Here is a 23,715-nt window from a genome sequence, read left to right as displayed (position 1 = left end):
GAACAGTCACTTTGCTGTACAGAAGAAATTAACTTAGCATTGTAAATCAAATATACCCCAATACAAATTATTTTAAAGTAAAAAATAAAATAAAATAAAAATTCCTAAGTCATTTCTGTCTAATTATTCTTACTCTGTGTTATTTGTAAATGCAAAAAGTAATAAATGGCCAATAATAATTTATAATGTGCCTAATATATAAAATATTTTATTACTTCTTGCTTATTAGAGAAATACCAGAAATGCAAATTAATAAAGGCATATTACAAACTACAATGTCATCATTTATTGTTATTATTAATATCTTTGTATATGTCCTTTTGGGCTTCCCTGGTGTCTCAAAAGGTAAAGAATCTGCCTGCAATGTGGGAGACCTGTGTTCAATCCCTGAGTTGGGAAGATCCCCTTGGAGCAGGCAACCCACTCCAGTGTTCTTGCCTGGAGAATCCCCAGGGACAGAGAAGTCTAGTGGGCTTCTAGACACAAGACAAAAAGTCTAGTCTTGTGTCCATGGGGTCACAAAGAGTCAGATGTGACTAAGCACAGCACATATGTCTTTATATATTTACAATGTATATACAAAGTATGTATATACTTATACACACACATACACACATATACAGAATATATATACACCCACATATATACACTTTCTGTAACCAAGGGCATGCCATCTTTGTGACTTTATATCCTAGTATTCTCAGTCATTAATCAGGCATTCAGAATTTTCATTATTTCAAGCAAAAGAGAGTATATCCAGACAAGCATAACATTAAGAGTAGGATAAAAGTTATGATAATCAAGTGAAATTATTAACAAACAAAAATCTATGAATTGTTTTAAAACCACCTCAGAGAGCAACAAAGTTAAAGTCTGGAAGACATTGAAAGTGAAAGTGTTATTCCCTTAGTCATGTTTAACTCTTTGTGAGCCCATGGACAGTAGCCCACAAGGCTCCTCTGTTCATGGAATTCTCCAGGCAACAATACTGGAACGCATAACCATTCCCTTCTCCAGAGGATCTTCCCTCTGGAATTGAATTCAGGTCTCCTGCATTGCAGGCAGATTCTTTACTGACTGAGCCACCAACAAAAATTAGATAGCATTTATTTGTAATAAAATTGCTAGCCTTGTTTGTGTGGTCCTATGTTTGTTTTAGCAAAAAAATAGCACTGGCCAACCTGTCTTTAACCTAATTGCCTTTGACTAGCTTGCTCTAATCTAAATAGTTATTTAGCCAATGAAGAACTGGCACTGGCAATGATTGAAGGCATTAAATGTAGGTTGCCTGTCAGCACTGAAAAAGAGTAATGAATAGAAGATTATACTCAAGAAAAATCTAGGAAAACATGAAAAATAATCTGAAGGTTGCAACCAGTGTCCTTCTTTGGGCTAAGCACTTAATGAATAGAGTATCATTTAATTTTCTTAACTCTGCAAAAGAAATAAATAAACTCATTCTGTAAAAGGCATTCCAAACCATGGAGGACCCAGTTGTTGCTGTTTGGTCACAAAGTCCTGTTTAACTCTTTGTGACCCCACAAACTATAGCCCTCCAGGCTCCACTGTCCATGGGGTTTCCCAGGCAAGAAAAGTGGAGTGAGTTGCCATTTCCTTCTCCAAGAAATGTCCCTCACCCAGGGATTGAACCCATGTCTCCTGCATTGGCAGATGGATTCTTTACCACTGAGCCATCAGGAAAGCCAGAGGACCTGCTAAACGACCTCAGATCAAACAGATGATGAGCAAAACTTTTCATCTTTGACTCTGTCTCATGTAGGATTTGCCATCAGACTTGTACCTAGAGAAGTATGTGGTGACGATTATTCCTAGCTGCTTGCTTCAGATACAGATAGCCCCTGTACTAAACCAATAAATTTCATTAAAAATTATACTTAACAGTTTTCATTTTTTTCCCCTTCTGTGAAGATACTACCAAGGTTCAGTAGGAATTAAATTAAGACAAGTAGCTTCATCTCTACACCTCTCTTTCAGAACAAGCAGAACACAAACACTGGCCGGAAATGGAGTTGTTTATGCCCTTATCCTGGTCTTGCTGCTCCATTAAATGACAGGTTGAAAGAGAATTCAATATTTTAATTGCATTTGGTGTTAATCAGACCGTTATAAATGTAGGTGAGATTACACATTTTCATTGTGTTCTTTTCCTTTTCTCATTAGTTATCCCTAATTTCCATGATTATTAACATAACACTGATATATTCAGGAGGTACCAGAAAAGATTATGTGTCATGCTGTAATTTATTAAAGCCAGAGAAATGACTGCTTCATTTTTCAACTTTTTAACAGATAGTTCATTTTATAATATTGAAAGATAATTTTTTGCAGTTCAGACTTTTCTATTAATAGTTTTTCTTTGAAAAATCATTTTTTTTTTTAACCACATCTATCTCTAAGGGGGGAATTTAAGGGATTTCTTTAAGACTCTGAAATTGCTAGTCTTTCCGAATTTGGGTGTTTTTTGTTTTTTAATTATTTTTAAGGTGACTTTAGTACCCTCTTACAGAAAAAAACCTATTTTAAAAATTTTACATGTGTAGAGTCTTCTCTTGTGTTGTTGGAAGAGGGTGTTTGCTATGACCAGTGCATTTTCTTGGCAAACCTCTATCAGTCTTTGCCCTGCTTCATTCCGCATTCCAAGGCCAAATTTGCCTGTTACTCCAGGTGTTTCTTGACTTCTTACTTTTGCATTCCAATCCCCTATAATGAAAAGGACGTCTTTTTTGGGTGTTAGTTATAAAAGGTCTTGTAGGTCTTCATAGAACTGTTCAACTTCAACTTCTGCAGTGTTACTAGTTGGGGCATAGACTTGGATTACTCTGAGTTTTGCCAAGAAAATGCACTGGTCATAGTAAATACCCTCTTCCAACAACAAAAGAGAAGACTCCACACATGGACATCACCAGATGGTCAACACTGAAATCAGATTGATTATATTCTTTGCAGCCAAAGATGGAGGAGCTCTATACGGTCAACAAAAACAAGACCAGGAGCTGATTGTGGCTCAGATCATGAACTCCTTATTGCCAAATTCAGACTTAAATTGAAGAAAGTAGGGGAAAACACTAGACCATTCAGGTATGACCTACATCAAATCCCTTATGATTATACAGTGGAAGTGAGAAATAGATTTAAGGGACTAGATCTGATAGAGTGCCTGATGAACAATGGACAGAGGTTTGTGACATCATACAGGAGACAGGGATCAAGACCATCCCCATGGAAAAGAAATGCAAAAAAGCAAAATGGCTGTCTGGGGAGGGCTTACAAATAGATGTGAAAAGAAGAGAAGAGAAAAGCAGAGGAGAAAAGGAAAGATATAAGCATCTGAATGCAGAGTTCCAAAGAATAGCAAGAAGAGATAAGAAAGCCTTCCTCAGTGATCAATGCAAAGAAATAGAGGAACTGCTTTTAACTAAGAGCAATTGTCCCTAAGAGTGGGGCTAAGAAGACCCAGCAGATGCACCTTGCAGATCGGTAAAGCCAGAGGTTCCAGGACCCCAGAGAGACTTTCGGAAGGAAATGGCATTGCCACCTGGAGCTGAGGACTGTCACTGGGAGCCATAAAAATATGTCATTGGAAGGATGCAGACTGTTGTCATGTTATGATGATTACTCCTCTACATCCCAACACACATCTCCCCACTGCCCTCCTGCTATCATACAGCTTCACATATATGCACAAACACATGCATACACACAGAAGTAAACTCTGTGGGAGCAGGGTCTTTGTTGGTCTTGGTCAACGTTATCCCTAAGACTCAAAAACTGTGTCTACACAGAGGAAAAGGAGACGGTGGGACAAGTTGAGAGAGTAGGACTGACATACATACGCTGCTGCTGCTGCTGCTAAGTCGCTTCAGTCTGTCCGACTCTGTGCGACCCCATAGATGGCAGCCCACCAGGCTCCCCCGTCCCTGGGATTCTCCAGGCAAGAACACTGGAGTGGGTTGCCATTTCCTTCTCCAATGCATGAAAATGAAAAGTGAAAGTGAAGCCACTCAGTCATGTCCGACTGTTAGCGACCCCATGGACTGCAGCCCACCAGGCTCCTCCGTCAATGGGATTTTCCAGGCAAGAGTACTGGAGTGGGGTGCCATTGCCTTCTCCGATACATACACTACCTACCACATGTGAAATAGATAACTAGTGGGAAGCTGCTATGTTTACAGAGAGCTCAGCTCAGTGTGCTGCAATGAACTAGAGGGGTGGTATGGGCAGCGGACAGAAGCCCAAGTGGAAAGAATACGCTGATTCACGTCCTTGAACAGCAGAAACTGACACAACATTGTAAAGTAATTGTGCTCCTATTAAGAAATAAATTAAAAAACTGCGTCTAGAGCAAAAAAAATCTTTTTTTACAGATTTCTTGATTATGCTTCTATTTTTTCTATGTGAACTTCAAGACTTTTTTCCATTTCTCAGACATATATTAATTGCTGAAGATAAGCTCACCCAATTTTGTGGTTTGCTATCATACGGTATGATAAGGACAAGAAAATAAAACAAAAAATAAATATGGCCTTTTAAAAAGGGTAGTTTTTTAAAGGATAATCTAGAATGTATTGAAGTTACTATATTATAACAAAGTCAGATCACTCATTAATTTAAATAAAAATACATGATCCCCATCCTACAAAGTGATCATTCTAACTTGAAGGTGAATCTCAGCAACTAAACAGCAGTAGCAACAGCAGTCAATAAGTATCTACTTGGAAACTATATACCTAAATCATGTTATACCAAAGCTAAGGTTGTTGACCTTGCAGAATATATGAGTCATTAGTAATCAATCAATAGCTTAGTGATTGTCATAAAATATTGAGGAATACTGGAAAACTAATAAATTTCTGTGCACATTGTTTATCTTGCCCTTCTGAGTGACTTGGAGAACTAGATGAGATTAGTTGGGAAAAGAGGTCTCATTTTGCCCAGAAAATCTTCAGAATCCAACATAGTTCTCGGCTAATCAGAGGCTAAAGAAACTGTATAAGAAGTAGGTATGGAAGTCAAGCAGTCTTATTTTAAATTAGCATATTTTAGTAAAAAGTATGGAATTCATGATTAGCAGTCAGTTAGGGATTCCTGTAATGTCCTCTGATGCCAAATGACCACTAACATCCTATTTACTACTATGATGATTCCTTAAAAAGAGGTAGAAGGCATATAGATTTTTGACAGCTATATTATAAATTGTAATCCAATGCCTATGATCTCTAAAAGTAAATCTTTTTTTCTTAAATATAAGAATTCACTGAACCAAATGAAGGCTAATTAAAAACAAATGTGGTATACATAAAACTGAGGTAAGGTACCTCTTACAAGGGCTCCCCTTTTGCCTCAGCTGGTAAAGAACCCACCTGCAGTGCAGAAGACCCCAGTTTGATTCCTGGGTTGGAATGATCCCCTGGAGAAGGAAATGGCAACCCACTCCAGTATTCTTGCCTGAGAAATCCCATGGGCAGAGGAGCCTGGCAGGCGATAGTCCATAGGTTTGCAAGAGTTGGACAAATGTGTTGCTCTTTTTCTCTCTGCGAGACACATGCCAGACTTGTGTCCTAAGGATGCAGATTTGGGTGTGAAATCTTCAGTTGCCTCCTGTTCTCTTACTTTGTCCCTGTATCAGGGGCTCCCAACTGAATAGGCTGAGAATCAGGGCACCCTTTCAGGAGGGGTTGCCTCAGTCTCGGCAAAAATTCGAACAGTACCAATTGCAGTCGATACTATCGAGAGGACCCAAAAAGTACATAGAAGCCTTTATGGGACTAACTTTACCTTATGAGCTTTCTTGGAGAGATATAATGTATGTCTTGGGACAGACGCTGATTCCTGACTCAAAAACTTGAATTTTTTGTGGGAGGCTACTACCTTCAGAGATGAATGGTTTGAGCGGGAGTCAGGGGAAAGAGGGAACATGAAATATCCCTTCTTCCTGCTGGGAGCCAAACGGTTCCCATAACAGAGCCACTTTGCCGGATGTATTCTTGTAGGACTCAAGTGAGCACGTGCTAAGAATTTATGTTAAGTTGGCTGGCATAGAACAGGGAGAGAAGGAAATGCCTGATAAACTCCTAGTATAGACTACAGGAGGCTCTCCACAAGTTTACTGACATTGATCTCAAAATTAGAGAGTGAGAAATGACCTTAAAAGATAGGTTTCTCTCTTAGTCAACTCCAGATATCTGCCGTAAGTTACAAAAACAGGCATATGGACCAAATCAGTCCTTAGATAATCTGTTGCAACTGGCTCAGATGGTATATTATGGTAGAGAATATGAGGAGGAAAATAAAAAGAAAAAAGAACCAGATAAAAGACTGAAGCCCCCAAAATGGCTGTTAGACCTGCTCTGAAACAGCTTGAGAAAAATGCCCAGAGGAACCCAGGTGAAAAGGGATGGACTTGTTATTACTGTGGAAATGAGGGGCATCTCAAGTGGGATTGCCCTCAGGCACCTAAGCCACCTCCAGCTCCAGGTCCAGTCTGCAAAGGATCTTACTGGAGAAGAGACTGTCCTCTGAGGTGTAGGCCCCAGGGGTCAGACTCTCAAGACAATCAGGACTGAAGGTGCCCAGGGGTCCCCACACAAGCTCCTGTCCTAATTACACCTGAGGAAACCCAGGTATTAATAACTGTGGAGGGCTAATCAGTCGATTTCTTTTGGACACTGGGGCAAATTTCTCCCTGTTCGCTAAAGCCCCTGGTCTGCTTTCCTCCCAATCCACTACCATAATGGGACTGTCTGGATGAGCCAAAGATTATTATGTCAGCCATCATTTAAGCTACAACTGGGATTCTGTGCTGTTTTCTCGGGAGTTTCTAATCGTGCCAGAGTCTCCCTCACCCCTTCTGGGAAGGGATATACTGAACAATGTCCAGGCCTCTATTTTCACGAATATGGAACCCACTTTTTCATGGAACAAACTGTAAATCCTAGAATGTGGACTGATGGAAAAACTTTGGGTTGAGCACAAAATGCTGTTCTTATCTTTATCAAGCTCAAAGACCCTCACCTATTTTCACGTCAAAAGCAACATCCACTAAAGCCGGAGATTAATGAATGGGCAAAATCTTACTGTACTGACTTCTCATGATGTAAGTGAGATCTTAAACTCTATAAAGTTCAGAGCAACAATGTTCCACATTTAAAGCTGCTGTACCTCAAGGGGTATCAAAAGCTCTAGGAATAGAATATCACTTACACTGTTCCTAGAGATCCCAATCTTCAGAAAAAGTTATTAAAAGACACCTGCTTAAGCTAATTCAGGAAACACAAGACAGTTTGTTTACATTCTACCCATAGCTTTAATGAGGGCTCAAACTGCCCCTAAGAAGAAGGGACTGTCTCTCTGACAGACTGTTTTTGTGCACAGATATTGTCATAGATCCTGAAGCATTAAAATTAAGAATGTAACTCAGCTTTTAGCTTTTCAGCAGACATTACCAAGAGATTAACTCCTGACCCAGCCTTTGAGTCAAACAAGCTGGTGTTTGTGCCAGGAACTGAAATGGGCCTGAGAATCTATGTAGGCTTGCTTCTGCTGACTCCATAAGTCCTGAGTCTGCCATTTGACCCTCAAGACAATGCCTTCCTGTTCTGAGCTTATTCCTACGCTTCATTCTACAATTGGTCTAATTGCTGGGTCTGAGGAGCACTCCCCTCCTCATCAATTGAAGACTTCCCATGGTGGGTTTCCCCACTTTAAGGAAAGGACGTTCTTCAACTCTGTGATGACATCTAAGAATCCTAAGACGGATTGATGTAACTATGGACATAATGCGACTTTCAGTTTTGATTTTAACTTGGTTTAATGACTATTTCGCCTTATATCTGTAACTGTTTAATGGGGTTTGTTCTAACCTTCTGAAAGCTTTAAGTTACAAATAGTTGTCCAGGCTCCTACGAGTGCCACAACCTCCTCTAACTATTACTTGGATCAAAGACCCTCTGAGGGTTAAGAGAATATGTTTCCTTAACAATTTAGGGACCACACCCCTCAACAACAGGAAGTAGTTATGGAGCGAAATCAAAGCCCCTTTCCCTTGGCAACACAATTCTCCTAAAAGAAAAGGAGGAAATGAGAGAGTCAATTCCTAGGCAGGTTGATAAGAAGTCCGGTATCCCCGAGGAGGAGATATGGATCTGGGGCTCTCAAAGCCGAGATATGGATCTGGAATTCTCAAGGAGGAGGAAAGGACAAACATCTCTTTTTTCTCTACATTCCTTAGTCTTAGTCACATAAAATGTTTTTTTCTTTAAGCCTCGAACTGATGATTACACAATGAACAACTCAGTCTAAACTCTGTACTAGGGATTATATAACAACAATGTATTCTGCTTGAGGACAATTTCTCCTTCCTGAAAGTGAAGTCACTCAGTCGTGTCCGACTCTTTGCAACACCATGTGCTGTAGCCTACCAGGCTCCTCCATCCATGGAATTTTCCAGGCAAGAATACTAGAATGGGTTGCCATTTTCTTCTCCAGGGGAATCTTACCGGCCCAGGGATTGAACCCAGGTCTCCTGCACTGCAGGCAGATGCTTTACCTTCTGAACCGGCAGGGAAGCTTAGTGAAAACCTTCTGGCTATCCTGTTATCTTAAAATGTAAACTATGGGAGTGGGTCTAGCAAGATCTTTACTACCTTGAGACATTCTTTTGATTTATTGTAATAACTAATTAAAGTATATAACTTCCTTGCTAACACTAGCAAGGGGGGCATTCTCCATCCCCTTCTGATGTCTATATCAGAAGTTTTCTCTGTCCCATTTCTTATTTAATAAAACTCTGCTACACAAAAGCTCTTGAATGATCAAGCCTGGTCCCTGGTCTCAAAGCTAAATCTTCTTCAGAGATCACGAAAACAACATAGTTCACCATAAGCTATCATCAACAAGGCTTTTGCCTGTGTTCATGTGTCTTGCAAGGGCCCAGAGTTGGCTGTAATTCCTCTTGTTCTTTTATGATTATTATCTATTTTATTGAACTTGTTCCTTACCTGTCTGCAGTGAAAAATATTAGACTGTAGAAAATTAAAATTTAAAAAATTTCAGCATGTCTGTTCTATCATTGGTTGATCTAGAACTAAAAGTAAACACTAAGTTGCTAAAATACACATGCCACAGATAATAATCTTTGAAATGAAAATAATCACTTTTGGATCTTATAGGCTTTAAGCCATTGACACTGCTCACCTTAGCTCACATATGGGACAATATAGCAGATATTTATTTTTGTTTATTACAATGTCATGTAAAAGTATTTTTTTTTATTTAGGTAGGAACTCACTCCACTAAATTTGCACAGAAAATATTGGTCTTTTGATTATAAAAATTTGTCCAAGGGATTTAAAAAATTTTTAAATGCATACAGTAACTAGTATAGCTATAGAAGGCAAACATATAGGACTATCCATTTTATGTCTAAGGAGACAGAATTTTCATTGAATAAAACATAAAATTTTGAATTTATGATAAGGATATTAGTCTATTCCATAGCTGAACATAGAATTACTTGGGCTGGACAGATACAAACTAAAAGAGGCCATTTAATGACTGAGCATAAATATAAATGTAAATATAAATATAAATCTCTTCACAATAGCAAGAGCTGGCTGACCTTTGTGGACACATTAAAAATCATAAGTCCCAAAGACACAGGTCAGATTCTGGAAGAGTCAAGTCATTGTTATTCCCTTAACCCTCCAAAGTTCAGTGTTCAGCAAAAGAAGGAAATAAAAATATATACAATGAAACTTGGGTATTTTATAGGAAATCTACTTCAATATATATTTTAAATGCTATATTTGTTTCTGGCCTATAAATATGATTCACAATTTTAAGGTCCAAATTTTATCTCTCTGTCTTACAATTTTGAATTTTGAAACCAAGAACCAGATAATCTCATATTATCTTTTAAACCAACGTGCATTGTCTTCACCAATCCCATCTGTGAGACCCAACATACCATGTTTGATTACTGGCATTCCTCAAAGCCACCAATAATATGGTGTCCCATCTTCCCAAAATAAGCTTTCCTGCTAAAAATCATAAGAAAACTACATGGCTTTGTTTCACTAAGAATTAAAGTTAGATAATTCCTTATTATTAACTATAACTACACAGAGAAAAATATGAGCTCCTCCACTTTGGCCAGAATTATTTTGTATCTTACAAGAAAAATAGCTTGAATTACCAGAAAGATGAATAACTTTCTCCTTTTTATGAATTTAGAACTTTTAAAACATTTAAAACTTTATTTTTCAAATTATATCTCTAGATAGAATCAGCATTGAGATCAAGAAATAGAGCATTATCAGCCCCACATCCCCCTACCTCCTACCCCCCTGCCAAGAATAGTAACTGTTCTGATTAGTTTTTCCTATCTTTGGAGGTTATATAAATGGACTTAAAGAAATTGTGTTTGTTTTTTGTGTGTGTAGGAATTCATTTGCTCACATGTATTAATGTATATACTGTTGCTGGACACAGACATTGTTTGCAGATTTTTGACATTGTAAATAATTAACATATCTATAAATAGTGGATTTTTTTTAAACATATCTCTTATGAACATCTGTATGCAGTTTTACTGGGCAAAACCTTAGGAGTAGAAATAATGAATAGAGGATATATTTATGTTCACACTTAGGGAAGTGAAGTTAAAGTCACTCAGTCTTGTCTCACTCTGTGACGCCATGGACTGTAACGTCAGGCTCTTCTATCCATGGAATTCTCCAGGCAAGAATACTGGAGTGGGTTGCCATTTACCTTTCCAGGTGGTCGTCCCGACCCAGGGTTCGAACCTGTGTCTCTTGTGGCTCCTGTGTTGCCAGTGAATTCTTTACCATCCGAGCCACCAGGGTAGATGATGTCAAACCATTTCCCAAAATACTGTATTAAATTATATATCATCAGCAATATTTGATAATTCTAGATGTTTCGAAATTTGGTTTTGTCTTTTTTATTTTAGCTATCCTGATGAGCAAGTGTGATTTCATACTGTTTATTCTATAATTCCCTAGTAGTTAACAAAATCGGAGGCCTCTTTATACAGTTTTTGCCGATTTTTGTGTCGTTATGCAGTGTCTGCTCCAGTCTGATTCCTATCTTTTTGTCTTGAGCTCTTTGTTTTGCTTTCACTCATCCATTTGAAATTGACTTGTAGCATTTCTAGCTTCCTTTGTGGTTCAGCGGTAAAGCATCTGCCTACAATGCAGGAGACCCGGGTTTTGATCCCTGGGTTGGGAAGTTTCCCTGGAGAAGGAAATGGAAACCTCCTCCAATATTCTTGCCTGGAAAATCCCATGGACATGGACGGAGGAACCTGGTAGGCTATAGTCCATGGGGTCCCAAAGAGTTGGAGACGACTGAGCCACTTCACTTCACTTGTATCATATTTTAGGGACTATTGGCTTCTGGTGATAATATAGTCTTTCAAATTATTTTGAATCACATTGATTGGTTTACTGGGATTTTAAAAGGCCATGACTGCCAAGGGATGGGGCCAGGGGGGCAGAATACTGGGAAGGAATAAAATGAGGCCACATAAAAAAGAGATATAAATTAAAAAAAAATTAATGTAGTAACCACATACATTTTCGGGGGCTATTTGATGAGAATATCTAGAGTTATATTATTCCTATTTATTAGAATATATTTTTGTTAAGTCAAACATTTTTGTATCTATTTTTGAAAAACATTTTTTGAAAGTCTCTCGGTAATTCTCAGATATACAGTGATTTATATACTAACCAATGTAAACTATATTCTCTTTTATGTACGTAGTCTTGCTCCAGGCCTGCCGGTTTTCATTAATGTCAATTCATCAGAATTATTAGGGAGAGTCATTCATTCTTTGTGACTTATTTGAAAATAAACTTTCTTCATAACATATTTTATGGAGATCTAGTACTTTATCACTATGAACAAAGCTAGTGAAGGTGATGGAATTCCAACTGAGCTGTTTCAAATCCTGAAAGATGATGCTGTGAAAGTGCTGCACTCAATATGCCAGCAAATTTGGAAAACTCAGCAGTGGCCACAGGACTGGAAAAGGTCAGTTTTCATTCCAATTCCAAAGAAAGGCAATGCCAAAGAATGCTCAAACTACCACACAATTGCACTCATCTCACATGCTAGTAAAGTAATGCTCAAAATTTTCCAAGCCAGGCTTCAGCAATATGTGAACCCTGAACTTCCTGATATTCAAGCTGGTTTTAGAAAAGGCAGAGGAACCAGAGATCAAATTGCCAACATCAGCTGGGTCATGGAAAAAGCAAGAGAGTTCCAGAAAAACATCTATTTCTGCTTTATTGACTATGCCAAAGCCTTTGACTGTATGGATCACAATAAACTGTGGAAAATTCTGAAAGAGATGGCAATACCAGACCACTTGACCTGCCTCTTGAGAAATCTGTATGCAGGTCAGAAAGCAACAGTTAGAACTAGACATGAAACAACAGACACGTTCCAAATAGGAAAAGGAGTACGTCAAGGCTGTATATTGTCACCCTGCTTATTTAACTTACATACACAGTACGTCATGAGAAACGCTGGACTGGAAGAAACGCTGGATTCTTGAAGCTGGAATCAAGATTGCTGGGAGAAATATCAATAACCTCAGATATGCAGATGACACCACCCTTATGGCAGAAAGTGCAGAGGAACTAAAAAGCCTCTTGATGAAAGTGAAAGAGGAGAGTGAAAAAGTTGGCTTAAAGCTCAACATTTTGAAAATGAAGATCATGGCATCCAGTCCCATCACTTCATGGGAAATAGATGGGGAAACAGTGGAAACAGTGTCAGACTTGATTTTCTTGGGCTCCAAAATCACTGCAGATGGTGATTGCAGCCATGAAATTAAAAGATGCTTACTCCTTGGAAGAAAAGTTATGACGAACCTAGATAGCATATTCAAAAGCAGAGAAATTACTTTGCTGACTAAGGTCCATCTAGTCAAGGCTATGGTTTTTCCAGTAGTCATGTAAGGATGTGAGAGTTGGACTGTGAAGAAGGCTGAGCGCTGAAGAATTGATGCTTTTGAACTGTGGTGTTGGAGAAGACTCTTGAGAGTCCCTTGGACTGCAAGGAGGTTCAACCAAGTCCGTTCTAAAGGAGATCATCCCTGGGGTTTCTTTGGAAGGAATGATGGAGCTGAAGCTCCAGTACTTTGGCCACCTTATCTGAAGAGTTGACTCATTGGAAAAGACTCTGTTGCTGGGAGGGATTGGGGGCAGGAGGAGAAGGGGACGACATAGGATGAGATGGCTGGATGGCATCATGGACTCAATGGACGTGAGTCTGAGTAAACTCTGGGAGTTGGTGATGGACAGGGAGGCCTGGCGTGCTGCGATTCATGGGGTCGCAAAGAGTTGGACATGATTGAGCAATTCAACTGAACTGAACTGAGTACTTTACCCTTCCTATTGACAGTGCTGCTGCTAAGTCACTTCAATCGTGTCCGACTCTGTGCGACCCCATAGATGGCAGCCCACCAGGCGCCCCTGTCCCTGGGATTCTCCAGGCAAGAACACTGGAATGGGTTGCCATTTCCTTCTCCACTTATTGGTAGTACTACTAGGTAATTCAAAATTGAAGTGTATTTAGAGAGGTATGAATAAAAACATTTTTTAAAGCTCATTTTTATCTATTTTTGCTAAGATTGGTGTTACAGGTCAGCTGTATCAGGTCAGTACAACACAAAATCAAATGGAGGTTTAAAAAATTTCAGGACAATATGACAAATGTAACACTTACATGTCTGAATTATCACTGAAATTATATTTTCAATGCATTCCTCACTTTCAGGAGAGTTCTGATTGAATGTCAGTATTCCTACCACGTGGTGGAAGATATGGTCCTTGAAACATAATATAGGAATGTATATATAACCATCACTGCTCAACAACATATGTAATTTCCTATGAAAAATTACAAGCTTGATTCAAAAGATAATATTCCACACCCATATTTTGAATTGTTAGACATTTAGTCATCTGAAATATATTTCTAATCTCACTAAAGTGTGATCAGACTTTGAAATAGATGGGCCATCAACTAATTTAGGAAAGGCAAATGGCCTGGCAATTCACCAAATACACTATTTTTCTTCATATACATGCCTTTTACAACACATAAAAAGACCTCAAACATTTTATTTTAAGGAAATTTCCAATTATGAGTGCTATTTTATTTTACTTTAAGGACTCAAACTTTTCTCATTCTTAAAACATTTATAACCTGATAAAAATGGTCCCATTCCTATTTTAAGCAATAAAAAGTAAATTCTTAATTAAGCTAAATTTAAACCAACAAGTGTAAATTGAGTTATTATTATGTGAATAAGATGATTTTAGATCTTTCTTCTGGACAATAAAAAGACTGATTTTTTTTAATAGACAGGAAAGAGGAAAATAGTAAAATTTATATATAATTTTTAATACCAAATTATTTTATCTGGATAATCCATTTGTGGCTACAAAGATCAATGTGGCCTTGTTCAGTTATATTACTAGCAGCAACACTATAATTTTGTACTTGTTCAGACCAAAGGGCACAAATGTTATACATCAGAAACTGGTGATAATATTTCATTCATATCTTTCAACTTGTACAGGGGGAAAAAGCAGGTTTCCAATGTATAGACCCTTAGAAACAGAGTAGTTAGTTCACATGTACCCCACAGAATCCCAATATAGACATAAGATCTTTCCTAATTATACATAGATACAATAATATAAAAACAGTTAAAGGGAGAAATGACCAGAAATAAGAGTGAAATCGGAGAAGGCGATGGCAAATAGCTCAAGAAAATCACAGAAAACATTAGCATGCCACATATGTATTATATTTATCTTCTAAAATTGCTAATGATGAACCCAACATTTGACTTTGAGACTGATAAATCAACAGGAAAATATTATTAACTGCAGCGTAATCCATTACCATATAACAAAAATACACCAGTTAGGAAAACATAGAAAAAAATATTTGGTTTCTCCAGAGCAGTTAAATCAATGAAAGACTATGACAGACACATAATGTTGATACAGATATGGCTAAGGCTAAGCTCCAATTGTGGCAAGAAGGAATTACCAGAGAAAAGGTGTGTTATATCACTCTCAGGATTGTAATCAAGCCCAAGAGAGTTTGATTTAAAGTACATTTTTCCTATCTGAAAATTAATAATGCATTCAGGTGTTACACAGAAAGCCTTGACTAAACATGTTAAAAAGCATATATACATGTAAAAATAAATACAATTTCAAACAATTTAAGACGTTAAGCACAATGTTCCTATAATGTCATTAAGTTTGTGAGAAAGCATGATACCTGGTTAGATAAAATTTGAATTCTAGGAGAGAAAACAAGCACATAGATATAGGATAACAATATAATGTCTAAATTATATAAATATATAATTATGTATATTAATATACATAGAGAAATTCAGCTATAGGGTTATATACCAAGAAGGCAATGAGTTTTCAGGAATGTATGTGCATTTACTTTGTTCAAGGGTTAAATCATAGAAGGTTAGATAGAAGGTATGGTAATCATGAAAGAAACCAGTGGTTAGTAAGATCTCCTGAGAAATACCACTCTCTTGAAATAATGAATAGTGTTTGCATATTGCAGGGTTTCCCAGTGCTGACAAACGGGAATCCAAATGCTATTTCATGGGACCTTAATTTGGACTGGTACTTGTTTACATCTCTATTATAGAGAGCAACTAGGGATAAAATTGTCATAAAATATTCGATCAGCTTCATAAGATATAAATGTTTCTTTGGATTTCAGATTAAGTAATCTAGACTATTTGACGTTGAAAATATAGTTCTCAAACATAACAATTCTCTTAAGGTACTTGGCTATTTTTTTTTCCCTGTGCCATTATTTTCCTAAGGTAAATAACATACAAAGCATCGAAATCAGTTAAACACGTTTAAGGGCACCAAGACTGGTAGGCTGCAGTCCATGGGGCCGCTCATGCAATGGAGAAGGAAATGGCAACCCACTCCAATGTTCTTGCCTGGAGAATCCCACAGACAGGGAAGCCTGGTGGGCTGCTGTCTCTGGGGTCGCACAGAGTCAGACACGACTGAAGCGACTTAGCAGCAGCAGCAGTAGCAGCAGTACTAAAGCAGAATTTGCATAAGAGAAGACAATTAAATAAATTTTTATTTAAAAGGTAAATGAATTAAATTTAATTTAAAAAAAGAGAGAGAGAGAGAGAGAAGACAACCATGGCCCGAAGTGATAAAGTGCAATGTTCCATAGAGTTAAGGGCAGACCTGGGACTGAATCCAAGTGATTTGAGTCCATTCCAAGTACTTCTACCCAGAAAGTGGCAAAGTACTGTCTCTAGGCCAGACTGGCTTCACTAGCTGCACATGTTGGGCAGGTTACATATTATGTCTGTGGCTCCGTGGTCTTATCTGTGAATTGAAAAGAATAATAGTAGCTACCTCATGAGCTTTCTGAGGGGAATACCTGAGTTAATTTCTGACAAGTGTCTAGAGTGCTTAGCATAGGGTAGGCATGGGGTAATGGTTTATTGTTAGTACCATTTTTGATGTAAGCCAGTAAAATATGCTACACTGGGGTATACCCATGAAACCCTCATGGGTGTGCTGGAATTGTTTTCTGTCATATCCCTATGAGCAAGCAGAGGCCTAGGGACCAGGATCCCTCAGAGACCCTTATCTTTGTCTAGAAGCAAATTATATTGCTCTCTGCATTGCAGATCTTACATCTGTCTATACTTTTTGCCGTTAAGGAAATCTGCATTCTCTAACCATGGCTGTGGGCTTCCCTGGTGGCTCAGTGGAAAAGAAGCTGCCTACCAATGCAGGAGAGACAGGGGTTCAACCCCTGGGTTGTGAAGATCCCCTGGAGAAGGAACCGGTGGATAGGAATTTTCTGGGGCCTTTATAAACATATAAGATAAAGTAGATTCTGACATGCTCTCTTTGAAGACTGAGAAGTAATGGTATAGACCCACAGTGAGCATCCTGCCAAACGGTTGTAGCTGATACTGATGATCACTGATGATATGTGGGAAATAAAATATTTTTTAAAACCACAGTTTATAGTCAAGAAAAATGAATATACTAACACATCTCTTTTTTTCTAAATCTATATTTGAGATTTACATTTAGATCAACATAAGAGGAATGGATATCAATGAAGGGTAGTATTTTTAAGAATATGTTTTCATATTCTATTAATATTGGTGATGCACCCTGCTCCAACTTTAAGAGTTTCTTTTACTGTGATAAAATATAAATTACATAAAATTTATGATTTTAAGCATTTTTTAGTGTTTAGTTCAGTTCAGTTGCTCAGTCGTGTCCGACTCTTTGCGACCCCATGAATCGCAGCATGCCAGGCCTCCCTGTCCATCACCATCTCCCGGAGTTCAATCAGACTCACGTCCATCGAGTCAGTGATGCCATCCAGCCATCTCATCCTCTGTCGTCCCCTTCTCCTCCTGCCCCCAATCCCTCCCAGCATCAGAGTCTTTTCCAATGAGTCAACCCTTCACATGAGGTGGCCAAAGTACTGGAGCTTCAGCTCTAGCATCATTCCTTCCAAAGGAATCCCAGGGCTGATCTCTTTCAGAATGGACTGGTTGGATCTCCTTGCAGTCCAAGGGACTCTCAAGAGTCTTCTCCAACACCACAGTTCAAAAGCATCAATTCTTCGGCACTCAGCCTTCTTCACAGTCCAACTCTCACATCCATATATGACCACAGAAAAAACCATAACCTTGAATAGACGGACCTTAGTCGGCAAAGTAATGTCTCTGCTTTTGAATGTACTATCTAGGTTGGTCATAACTTCTCTTCCAAGAAGTAAGCATCTTTTAATTTCATGGCTGCAATCACCATCTGCAGTGATTTTGGAGCCCCCCAAAATAAAGTCTGACACTGTTTCTACTGTTTCCCCATCTATTTCCCATGAAGTGATGGGACCAGATGCCATGATCTTCGTTTTCTGAATGTTGAGCTTTAAGCCAACATTTTTGCTCTCCTCTTTCACTTTCATCAAGAGGTTTTTTAGTTCCTCTTCACTTTCTGCCATAAGGGTGGTGTCATCTGCATATATGAGGTTATTGATATTTCTCCCAGCAATCTTGACTCCAGCTTGTGTTTCTTCCAGTCCAGCGTTTCTCATGATGTACTCTGCATAAAAGTTAAATAAGCAGGGTGACAATATACAGCCTTGACGTACTCCTTTTCCTATTTGGAACCACTCTGTTGTTCCATGTCCAGTTCTAACTGTTGCTTCCTGACCTGCATACAGATTTCTCAACAGGCAGGTTAGGTGGTCTTATATTGCCATCTCTTTCAGAATATCCCATGGTTTATTGTGATCCACACAGTCAAAGGCTTTGGCATAGTCAATAAAGCAGAAATAGATGTTTTTCTGGAACTTGCTTGTTTTTGCCATGATCCAGCAGATGTTGGCAATTTGATCTCTGGTTCCTGTGCCTTTTCTAAAACCAGCTTGAATATCAGGAAGTTCAGGGTTCACATATTGCTGAAGCCTGGCTTGGAGAATTTTGAGCATTAGTTTACTTGTGTGTGAGATGAGTGCAATTGTGTGGTAGTTTGAGCATTCTTTGGCATTGCCTTTCTTTGGAATTGGAATGAAAACTGACCTTTTCCAGTCCTGTGGCCACTGCTGAGTTTTCCAAATTTGCTGGCATATTGAGTGCAGCACTTTCACAGCATCATCTTTCAGGATTTGAAACAGCTCAACTGGAATTCCATCACCTCCACTAGCTTTGTTCATAGTGATGCTTTCTAAGGTGCACTTGACTTCACATTCCAAGATGTCTGGCTCTAGATTAGTGATCATATCATCATGATTATCTGGGTCGTGAAGATCTTTTTTTGTACAGTTCTTCTGTGTATTCTTGCCACCTCTTCTTAATATCTTCTGCTTCTGTTAGGTCCATACCATTTCTGTCCTTTATCGAGCCCATCTTTGCATGAAATGTTCCCTTGGTATCTCTAATTTTCTTGAAGAGATCTCTAGTCTTTCCTATTCTGTTGTTTTCCTCTATTTCTTTGTATTGATCACTGAACAAGGCTTTCTTATCTCTTCTTGCTATTCTCTGGAACTCTGCATTCAGATGCTTATATCTTTCCTTTTCTCCTTTGCTTTTCGCCTCTCTTCTTTTCACAGCTATTTGTAAGGCCTCCCCAGACAGCCATTTTGGTTTTTTGCATTTCATTTCCATGGGGATGGTCTTGATCCCTGTCTCCTGTACAGTGTCATGAACCTCATTCCATAGTTCATCAGGCACTCTATCTATCAGATCTAGGCCCTTAAATCTATTTCTCACTTCCACTGTATAATCATAAGGGATTTGATCAATAACATTAAGTACTTTTACATTGTTCTGCTACCATCACCACTACTCATATCTAGAACTTTTTCATCATCCCGAATGGAAACTCTGTAATCACTAAATAATAAGTCTCTAGTATTCCCTTCTCATAAATTCTGGCAACCACCACTCTATTTTCCTTTTTTATGAACTCCAGGAGCCTGCTGCTCCTGCTGCTAAGTCACTTCAGTCGTGTCCGGCTCTGTGCGACCCCAGAGACGGCAGCCCACCAGGCTCCCCTGTCCCTGGGATTCTCCAGGCAAGAGCACTGGAGTGGGTTGCCATTTCCTTCTCCAATGCATGAAACTGAAAAGGGAAAGTGAAGTTGCTCAGTAGTGTCTGACTCCTAGCGACCCCATAGACTGCAGCCTACCAGGCTCCTCCATCCATGAGATTTGCCAGGCAAGAGTACTGGATTGGGTTGCCATTGCCTTCTCCTCCAGGAGCCTAATACAAGTGAAATTATATAGTATCTTTTCTTCTGTGTTGGGCTTATTTCACTTAACATCCTCAAGGTGTAGCACATGTTATAATTTCCTTCTTTTTTAAGCCAGATAATTTTCCAACATAGCACATTTTGTTTATCCACTTAACCATTAATGGGTATATAGATTGTTTCCACCTGTAAGCTATTGTGAATAATGCTGCTACCAACACTGATGTACAAATTCCTGTTTGAGTTCCTGCTTTCAATTCTCTTCGGTATATGGGGTGATACCTTTAATGCACATTAATTCTTATATTAAGGACTGAAGAGAAAAAATACAGTTTGATTTCCTTCTCCTTCTCTGTCTCTTTGCAATTAAAATTGGTGTGATCAATGAAAATCAATTCGGTAGAATCAGCTGTGATAGAGATGCCATCATTCAGTTCAGTTCAATTCAGTTCAGTTGCTCAGTCATGTCCGACTCTTTGCGACCTCATGAATCGCAGCATGCCAGGCCTCCCTGTCCATCACCAACTCCCATCATTAAACTATAGTAAATGTAGCAGATAGTCCATGATTGATTATTTTGCTGTTTCCTTTGACATAATCCAAGAGTTACTTTAACATGCTGTGAACATTTGAATTATTGAGCCAGAATCCAAATGTGTACATGTGTCCATAAATAAAAGCCTTAATAATTACTTGATTTTTGGTCTGGTTTATTAGAATGTTAACTTTATAAGGGCAGAGGGACAGTCTTTTTTTCTTGCCTCTGTATTTCCAGCACACACCAGGTACATGATGTATATTTTCTAAAAAGAACTTTAAATAATTTGTCTGTAAGCAAACAAGATATGCCATTTCAGAATACACATATATCTACATATACAGCTTTCTTTCTTATATCACTTATACTTGATAATTAACTTCAATAATGTTCTCACTGCGTTGCCTTTCTCTTAACATATTTTTAGTAATGCTTTTAATCCTTTGTCCATATATGAAATTAGTAAGCATAGTTTTAGACTTGATATTTCAGTCATATTTTTTAGTCAATCCATAACATGGTTCCTCTTTCTCTTCCTGTATATAATACAATTTTTAAAATTTATTATTTATCTTTATGCATTTCATTAGCAACTAAAACAAATTAAGTTGCATGTATGGTACATAAATCTAACATTATCGAATATTACACAATAAGTGGTAAAAAAGTATTTTTCACAATCATAGGCTACTTCCCTATATTTTTAAATCATCTTCCTGCCAAGATCAGGGTTTGGCTGGCCCTGATCCAGGGTTATTTCTAATAACATTTTTCTGCTGCTCTAAGTATGAATTGAGAACTGCTCAACTTACTTTCATTCTGATTAAATTTGGAAAGGAGAAACTTCCAGTGTTCAAGGCTAAAGGCAGCATCTGTAAATGTTCACCACTGAAGATTTATTACCCTCATCACTTCCTAAGGTCCCGTCCTCCTATTACTGTTCCACTAACACACTCTGTACTTCACTTCTGGGTTTGGCTTTGTGTTTCTTCAGCTTAGACTATCCTACTCATTTGTTGCACTTTGAGAAAGTACAATTACTCTGTATTTTGTGTGTGTTTAGTCGTGTCCAACTCTGTGCGACCCCATGGACTGTAGCCCACCGGGCTTCTCTGTCAATGGGGTTTTCCAGGCAAGAATACTGGAATGATTCCTAATTTCCTTCTCTAAAATGTACCCTTGTCCCTATCCTGAATAATCCACTGATCAATTGAAGAAAGGAATGTCCTACAGAATTCCTGGTAGTCCTAAAGAAACAATCAATCACATCCCTGTTTACATCATCAAAAGATGTCCATGAGTTCTCTTTATTGCTTCTCTCACCACCCAGATATTTATTCCTATGTAACCCTTCACACAGCCTAATGTGACTCAGTTTCTCATTTCACCTTTTCCACCACCACCATTTTACCAGGATTCCATGGAATTGATTGTCCATCATCATCAATATTCTCTAAATATTCAACTTCCTTCTCCATATTATTATTACTTTTTGATTCCTCCCACCCTGTCCATCTCCTCTACATAAGATACTGTTTTCCAAGACTGTCTCAAAAAGTGACTCCTGTTCTGGACATAACACAATGCCTGGAGGTAGATAAGTGGCAGGTAGCCTTCTGTCTCTGAATCATTGCTTTTAGAACTTTATTTCATCTCCTTTGCCATCTTCCAACTCTTCTGAAGTAAATGCCATCATCGGATAATATCACCCACTTGATTATCTTATTGCTGACATCTACAGGTTCCTTGAATAATCCCCTTTATCAATGGACTCTTTTAGCATTTAGCTAATTTTTACTCCACTACTATATACTTCCATTAGCATAAGTGGTCATGTAAAAATCCACAGGGGCCTTCTATTCATAGCAGCTCTTGACAGTTGATCACTCCCTCTTTCATCAGCCAGTTCTCACGAGGCTCAGGGACTCTGCATTTTCCTACTATTCCTGCTACCTCACAGCAGCAATTTCTCAGCATCAGTTGCTGAATCTTCTTCCGGATCTCTAAGTGTTGACTTCCCAAGGTTTAGCCTTTGGACCTTTTTCCACCTACACCCATTTTCTTGATATCGTAATTTCAATCTGGTCTATGATTTCTTTCCTTACTCTAAATCAATATCTGTAACTGTCCTGCAAGAATCATACTTGCACATTGAAGAAGCCTCAGAAACATACTATTTCCAAAAATGAACTCTTGATTTCTGCACCACAATACCTGAGGGAGTAATGGGGACCTGTTCAGAACAAAACCCTCTGAGTCATCCTTGATTTTCTCGAATGCACCACATATTAATATAATACATCAGCAAATCCTTTTGGCTTTCTTTTAATTTTCTTCTTATCATCTTCATAGTCTACCACCGTGGTTTAAGCCACTACTAACTCTTGCCTGGACTAGTGATGCATTGGGCTGTTTCTACTCTTATCTAAAACACTGTGGACCTTTTCCCACCCCTCACCCTGCACAGCATTCAAAATAATCCCTTTGTATTGGATTATGTCACACTTCTAGACAGAATCATTCAAAACCATTTTGTATTTCATTCAAAATACATCAAGGATAAAAACCGTATCCTAGTCCTGGGCTGCATTTCCAGTCTCATCCCCAGCTAGGCTTTTTAGTCACATTGAATTCCTCCATCTTTAGAGACTTTGTATCAGAATGCCCAGAATGCATCTTACCTAGAAATACACAAATCTTGCTCTTAACATGACATTGGATCTATAATGTGTTTCTGCTACTAGTTTGTTTGCATTGAGGGTGAGGAATTTGGGGGTCTTTTTTTCTTTGATTATTTTTCAATTGCTCTATGTCCAGCTTCTAGAACAATGCAGACTATAAACATTCAAAAATTATTTACCAACTAAATGGATGCACTGAATCAATCCGTTATAAGACTAAACTGTAAAATAATATAAACATCATCAACAAAGGACTGTTATTTGTTAATCATAATACAAGTTGGATATAATGTGTTGGCTAAAATTTGTAGACCAATTTTAGTTATAACTGGTGATCCAAATCAAGAGTCAGAATTGGCACTGTGAAAGAGATATTTTGCACGTACACACACATGCTTTATTTGCTTGATTTTTCTTTCTTATTTAAGAATGTTTGTAAGATGATAAAAATCACATGTAAGAAGAACTCAATCATGATGATCCTGATAATAGGGAAAGAAAGGCAATTATCTACTCATGAGCCAAAGTAGAAGCAATCAACAGCTGGATTTTCTTAGAGATATTTTCTTAGCTACACTAATAGCTATTTTAAAATTTGATCATTAAAGTAGTTTCAGAAAAATAACTCTAATAAAGTCTT

The 23,715-nt window shown here is 38.2% G+C and overlaps 1 protein-coding gene across 5 annotated transcripts in view; it reads right to left on the bottom strand.

Annotated features, from left to right (window-relative positions):
* The window catches only part of PCDH15 (protocadherin related 15), a 1,084,160-nt gene that overhangs the window by 94,067 nt on the left and 966,378 nt on the right, over positions 1–23,715 (bottom strand). The gene's annotated exons all lie outside the window — the stretch shown is intronic.

The sequence above is a fragment of the Ovis canadensis genome, chromosome 22 (genome assembly GCF_042477335.2).
Source record: "Ovis canadensis isolate MfBH-ARS-UI-01 breed Bighorn chromosome 22, ARS-UI_OviCan_v2, whole genome shotgun sequence".
Lineage (NCBI taxonomy): Eukaryota > Metazoa > Chordata > Mammalia > Artiodactyla > Bovidae > Ovis > Ovis canadensis.
The sequence above is the reverse complement of the archived record's forward strand: the minus strand, read 5'-3'. Positions and strand labels throughout refer to the sequence as shown.